Below are 7,572 nucleotides of genomic sequence, written 5' to 3' on the forward strand. Positions count from 1 at the left end.
CACACCCCCCCACACACACACACACACACACACACACACACACACACACACATAGTAAATAATTAGATCAAAATTTTGTACAAGCTTATAAAAAAAACACACACACACACACACACATATACATACATACATGCATAGTAAATAATTAGATCAAAATTTTTAAAAAATGGTATCCATCCATGCATACATACATACATACATACATACGAACATACACACACACATACACACAGACATACACACAGACACACAGACACACAGACAGACAGACACACACAGACACACACACACACACACACACACACACACACACACACACACACACACACACACACACACACATATACATACATACATGCATAGTAAATAATTAGATCAAAATTTTGTACAAGCTTATAAAAAAATATAAAAAATTGTGAATTCTCTTTCCAACAACATCAAGTGTATAAAAAGATTTATATAATATACACACATTAGAGATTTATCCATAGGCAATATTTTCAGAACTGAATTTTGCAAATAGAACATCTGCTTCTAAAATATTAGTTTTTAAACAACAAATTTTCTACAACTTTTGAACTGAGATTTCATACAGCTACAGCTGTCCCAAATAGACCCTAAATTGGAAAAAAATCAAAAAGAAAATAGCTTTATAATTTTTGAGAAGAAGCTTAAGATTAAACATAAAATGTTAAAATTTGTGTACAAGTCCTTTCTTAATTAATAAAACATACAACCTTTTTAATAGAAAACTTAAATATTTTATTCAAAAGTTCATGCAATTTAGAGTTGTTTGATTGAGAACTAAGTGACTTAAGAATATCCTTGGTAAATGAAAATATTGAAATGACACCAAATTATGAATATTGAGATCTACTTAGGAACAAGAAGAGAAGAATTAATAAAATGGTTGGGTTATTAGAAATTAATAAAAATTCAACCCTGAATGATATTTTCATGTCTGTTGTTACACTAATATAACCGAGTTAGATAATCAAGAAGTCTCACATGAGAGGTCCGAATATCATTTGACTCTTAATTAGATAACAGATAACTTGATGGAAACTAATATATAAGTTGAGTGAATTTGTATGATATAAATTTACGTAATCTGCCTATGTAAGTTTCATACTTTATTTCTCTTTTATGATGATTTTGAGCCAGAGAGGTATTTTTTTTGGATTTTATAGAAGAAGGGTATGGAGTGCATTTCAAGGAGTGGAATGGTGCAATTTGGCCAAGTAGACAAGCATCCCTACACCCAAAGACAGCTTGCCTGAGCCGGTCCCAAGAGCACGGCACACTCACGGCCAGATAACACACGCCCGCACCACTTTACTACATGCCCACACCTATCTCCCAAGCGAACAGCACACCAACACCCATGCGTAGTGCACCCGTACCTCGGTCCGCTGAATAACTTAATTAGGAAGGTTTTGAGGCGGTTTTTGCACCCTAAGTATATATAGAAACATATGGAGACTTGGGAGGGGGCTTGGACAATTGTGGAGGCCTTCTTCAAAAGTTTTAGGGTTCTCTTCCTCCTTCAATGGGGAGACACTCCTAGAGTTAGTTGTACTTTGGGTTTTGAAAGATTTTTGTATGTGAGAGGGAGATTGAGGGTTGTGTATAGAGGAGATTGTAGAGTACTTCTATTGTACGATGAGGATCTGGTGAATTGTGAAGAACACTTGGCATGGTTGTAAGATTGTGAATTTCTTTCATTTGAATCTCCAATATGTTTAATGGAAGTTTGTGTTTCTCTATCTCATGTTTCACAACAAATCTTCTTTCAAACTCCTGTGATGTGAGGAAAATATTATTCTCGCTGTTTTCATCATGAGTTTTTTCCTGTAACTGTCTTTTTGCACTTTCGATTATGCAAGTTGATGTGTTAATCTTTTGATTATCATTTACTTCTAATCTGATCAATTAAGTAGTTAAAACTTTTGTGATCTAGAACTTCTAACCGTCTCTTAGAAAAACAAGTTAACACATGATATCCAGTGAAATAGACATATTGTTGGTAGGAAGTTGCAACTTAGATAGACGATCAGAGAAATCATGAGAAACGTTGCATGGTTTACTCTCTTTTAACTGTAATATGGCTTTCAACTCTTCTTATGACCTAGAGATAGGTTAAGGAGGATTGTATCCCTGGCTGTAAACTATCATGTAAAGAAACTCATAAGAAAATATAGAAAAAAATATTATACAGGTGTCACAGAAGCATGAGTCTCAGCGCCTCTGAATGACTCAAAGTCATTACCTATCATTTTTTTTGCTGCTCTACTTAGAACTATTAGATTTTCCTTCGTGTACTTAGTACACTAGAGCTTTACCAAGTAAAAATATTTTGAAAACTATCCACTTGGGATCGATAAACAGATTCATAATCCATATATTACTTGATCGATACATTACTTGTGAGATTGATCAACCTGCCTCATAGCATATATTTCGAGCATCACTGTTTCGTCAGCGGCCATTTTGTCGTGTCATACCCTCTCACGAATTTTTGGTAGTATCCGATGAGGCCTAAGAACTATATTAACTTCTTCAAGCTCCTCAGCAAAGGTCATTCCAACATAGCCTCGACCTTGAACTATTCCGCTACTACCCCTACCTTGGTCACCACATGTTCTAGGTACTCCACTTGTGACTATGCAAAGGAATATTTCTTCAAGTTTGCATACAACTAGTGCACTCTCAATGTCTCCATTATGTTCCTCGAGTGTCTCATATGCACTGCTTCTGTATCAAAATGTCAAAAAAAAATGCTAGGACAAACTTCCTGTGGTAAGACTGAAAAAACCCTGTTCATGAGAAACTGAAATGTGGTCGGAGCGTTGGTTGGCCAAATGACATCATCAAAAACATAAAGTATTCTCATGAGTCATGAACAATGTCTTCTGTGCATCCATTAGATTCATCATGATCTAATGGTATCTCGACTTTATATTGATTTTAAAGATGACTGCTCCCAAAAATTCATCTTATAACTCATTAATTATCAGGATAAGAAAGTTGTCCATTACAATTTCCTTGTTCAAAGACTTGCAATCAACAAAATCTCCAACTCACGTCCATTTTCTTCACCAATTATACTGGACTAGAAAAAGGGCACACATTGGGATGATACTCTCTGCTTTGAACATCTCTCGGATCAACTTCTATCTCATCATTCTATATCAGAGAATATTGGTATGGTTTAACACTAATAGGAGGAAATCCTTCCTTCAATGTAATGGTATGCTCGTGCTCCCTCGGTGGCAACAATGTGCTAAGCTATTGAAAGAGGTCATAAAACTATTGCAGAAGCTACTGAACACACTCACGAAACTATACTAACTAGGGTGCCCGAATCTCTTCTATACTTTGCAACGCTACCAAATAGCTCAAACTTGCTCCTTGTATCGTCTTGACCATGGTTTTGAGTAAGGCCAGGATTCTGCATAGGCTAGTGTCCTCCTCTCATCACCACCTTCCTCCCCTCCACCCTAATCTTCATAATCAGTGATTTCCAATCCACCTTCATCTCCTCAATAGTCTGTAGCCACTACATCCCCAGAAAACATTATTGTTTCTCAAGTCCAATATAAGGAAGTCCACCACTTGTAGGCTCTATAGTGTCAATACTATCCGACTTTTTTTTACCATCCCCATCCTTATCATGACCCCAAAGCTTCCCGTATCTAGCAGTTTCAACACCATCCGATCTACAATCTGATTTGAGATGAAATTGTGAGTGGCAACACTATGCATCAACACCACTACTAGCTACTTCTCGATTTGTCCCTTCACCTTTATGGTGTGATCTGGCAAGTCCCACCACTAAGGGATACCTCCGTTGCATCCAAGTGTAAGTGATACTCTCCCTCCATTTCTTTCTCCGAGTCCTCACTATCTGCATCCTCCCCTCACAAACTAAAAGGACACGAGCGTGTGTTCCTTGAACCGATGGTCTAGGGCATACTTATAATCACATCAAAAACATAATTTTTTTTTTTCTTGTCATGCATCACAGCCTCTGTGAGGCACTTGAAGTTGACCCCGAGCTGAGCCCTCATAGTCCTCTCCTTTAGCACCTCCTTTTAAAATGACACCTTTTAAGTCCTCGGTGTCATGGGCGTCGAGGTACTCTTGTTCAATTCTCCCGTGATTGACACTTTTGCTGGTCTTCTTCATCTGGCCGTTATCTTCTACCATTTAAACGAGCTTCATCATCTTCCTCAATCTCCACGGTCTCAATGGCCGGAGCGTTGCCCATAAATCGGGCTTTAGACCCTTCATGATGTTTCCCTCCAATCTTACTTCAGAAATACCCCTGAGCCATCCCCACAATAGCTCGAATTTCTCTCTAAATTCCATGAGTCTTCTCTTGAGTTTAAGGCATAGAATTGCTCCTATAGGTCTCCTTCCCAAATAGCTCTAAAATGTTTCAACAAGCAATCATTAAATTCCTCCAATTAACGGATCAGTTTAAAACCTTTTTAAGGCTTTCCCTTTCAAACATAACCCTGTCTCTCTCATTTAATCCATTCATCGAGAAGTATCACTCCACCTAATATACCCACTCATATGCATTTTCACCCTCAAAGATCAACATCTTTAACTTCCTAACCCTAGCATTACCACCCTAACTTCCTCTCCTTCTGGTGTTTCCTCCTAAGTATCTTGGGTGAAACTTTCTCCTTCGATCATAGTCATACCCCGTTCCAGTTTCTCTTATTCCTTCTTTGTGCTCTTCAATAACCCCTCATTCATGTTTTGGCACAACCCCATCCATCAAAAATCTCTAATCCACCCCCAATTGAAGTCTTAGGAGGGAGTTTGTGATCGTGGATGTCTTCCTCCTCATTTTCCTCACGTTCGATCTCTTTCCATTTTGATCTGGTTACAAATTTTTCAGTCAACCCTCGGTTAATGTTTGCAAATTGAGTCATTGGCGTGGTCTTGAATTGCATCTTAATAAACTTCCTTACCATCTCCTCCAAATTCTTGAATCGATTGTCAATAAAGGAAAATACTTCCTTAAGTTACCCTACCTCTCATTCCAATCTCTCATCCAAAACATCAACTTTACTTACTACCATTTCTCCAAGATCATGCTTTGATATCAATTTGTCACAAATCAGAGCCAAAATCAACGAACAACTTGCAGGAATTATGTGGGAAGAAACCCAAATTAGGGTTAACTGATTAATACCAAGTAAATAAGCATGATACAATGGTGATCTACAATTCGATAGGCAGATCGTATCTCCACAACCCCTAAACGCCGCTAGGGACAAGATGACCAAAAAGAAAACCAGCATGAAACAAAACACATAAAGCAAGGACTATCTAATTAACCCTCATAAATGTCACTTAAGACCCTTTCAAACTTCCCCAAAAACCCCCTTACTTCCTATTCTCGTATACGGGATTAGCAACAGGTCAGGCTGGGCAGCTTCGGTCCAAGGCGATCCTTTCGAGAGCTGCAAAACAGTAGGCGCCTCATATTCTCAACTTGTAGACTTTGTGCAAGCAATAAAAGTCAAAATTATCGATTGTTAACTCATGATAACTGTCGGGATAGAAATTGTCAAACTCACCTTATTGTTAACCCTTCGTGATATGTTTCATGTTCGCATTTGTTTTGTAATTTAATTTACATTAACAAAATTACTTATGATTATCAATGTTAAGTTAATTTCTTCACTTCTTATTATGAATTTTAGGAATTAAGCATTGGAGAAAATTTGACAGTGCTAAGGAAAATGACAGACTCTACTATTTTGATGATGGACTTGATGCGAATAGATAATGTCAAAGTACATGTTCAAATTTTGATTTTACTTTAAAAAATAATGATATTATGCTATGACATTATAGGTTAGGTCATCCTAATTTCCAGTATTTCCCAATTTGTTTTAAAGAAAAATTTATCATATTTCCAATGTGAACTCTGTCAGTTTGCCAAACATTAATGTATGTCTTTTCTTCCCCAAATTTACACACCAACTACATATTTTACTCTGATTCACAGTGATATTTTGGGTATTTATAAACATCTTACACAGTAAATGATTAATACCTTTACTGATGATCACAGAAGATTAACTTAGGGAAGATTTAATAAAAGAAAATTATGAAGTGGAAATAATTTTCAATAATCTTTAAACCATGATACAAATATAACTTCAAATAACTATTCAAATATTACGGAGTGATAATAGTAGGGAGTATTTCAAGATATTTCAGATCAGTATTTTTTTAAGAAAATGAATAATTCATTAAAGGTTTTGAGTTGACACCACATAACAAAATGATGCAGCTGGAAAAAAAAAACAAATATGTATTAGAAGTAGCTTGGACATTGCTTGCAATTTACTTATCAAGTGTCAAAATCTTTTTGGGTGAAGTCGTTCTTACTGCTACATTTATCATTAATGGAACGCCCAATTATGTTTTGAGCTTTAAAACACCCTTTAATGTTTTTAATAAAATTTACCTAACAAATTAACTTTTGTCATTTTTGCCTTTAAGAATATTTGGATGTACCATATTTTTTCACATTCATAATCATAATCGAGGGAAACATGAATCCTAGGCAATAAAATATGTGCTTGTTAGTTATGTTCTCACTGAAAAGGAGCATAAATGTTTTAATCATATTTCTAAAATAATATTCGTTTCCAAGAATGTCACCATGTAAAAATTATAACCCTCTTTTTGCCTCATCTTCATGGAGAGATAAAACAAAGATTTGACTTCTGATTTTCAAAACTTTCTTTAAACTGAAGATGCATAAAATAATCTCCTTTATTATTCAAGTTCAATTTCAAGCTATATTATATCAGGAGAAATTCGAGTTTTTCAGATATTGAAAATGATATAAATCTTCCTATAATGTTATCTTTTTATGTTCATAATCTTTTAACAATTAACAATGAGGAAATAGAAAAAAAACTACAACATTGGTATTATTTGGCATTGTCTACTCGCGACAAAGAACAATTTAAAAAAAAAAGTCTATGAATCTTTTGCATTGCCCAGAATTAATGCATACTATAGGTAATGTTCTTACTGAGCCTTTAGCCCATTATCAGTCCACTCCATCTTCGAGTTTTGAGTTTTCTAGTCCTGCACATGAGTGTAGCCTTAATCTTAAACTAAGGATTCAAGTCATTCCATTGTTGCTTGTAAGGGGATGAGGTCATGCACCCAATATTCATTGCCTCATTATGTCATATGAAAATCTCTTACGCATTTTTTGGGCTTTTATCACACATATGCGTTGTATTGAGATTTCTAATCTTGTGCAGGATACTCTAAAAATTCCCCAATGGAAGTAGATTGTCTTCGAGAAAATGAAAGCTCTGCATGTGGGAATTTATCGATCTACCTAGAAATAAAAAATGTCAAATGCAAATGAATGTCTAAATTCAAGTATAATTTTGATGGCTCTCTAGAACAATATAAGGCTCTACTAGTTGCCAAGAGATTCACTCAACCTATCTCATTAACTACATAGATACAGTCGACCCAGTCGTAAAACTAAGCTCTATAAGAGTTCTTCTGTCACTT

This window comes from Phalaenopsis equestris, unplaced genomic scaffold, assembly GCF_001263595.1.
Source record: "Phalaenopsis equestris unplaced genomic scaffold, ASM126359v1 Scaffold000350, whole genome shotgun sequence".
NCBI classification, from domain to species: domain Eukaryota; kingdom Viridiplantae; phylum Streptophyta; class Magnoliopsida; order Asparagales; family Orchidaceae; genus Phalaenopsis; species Phalaenopsis equestris.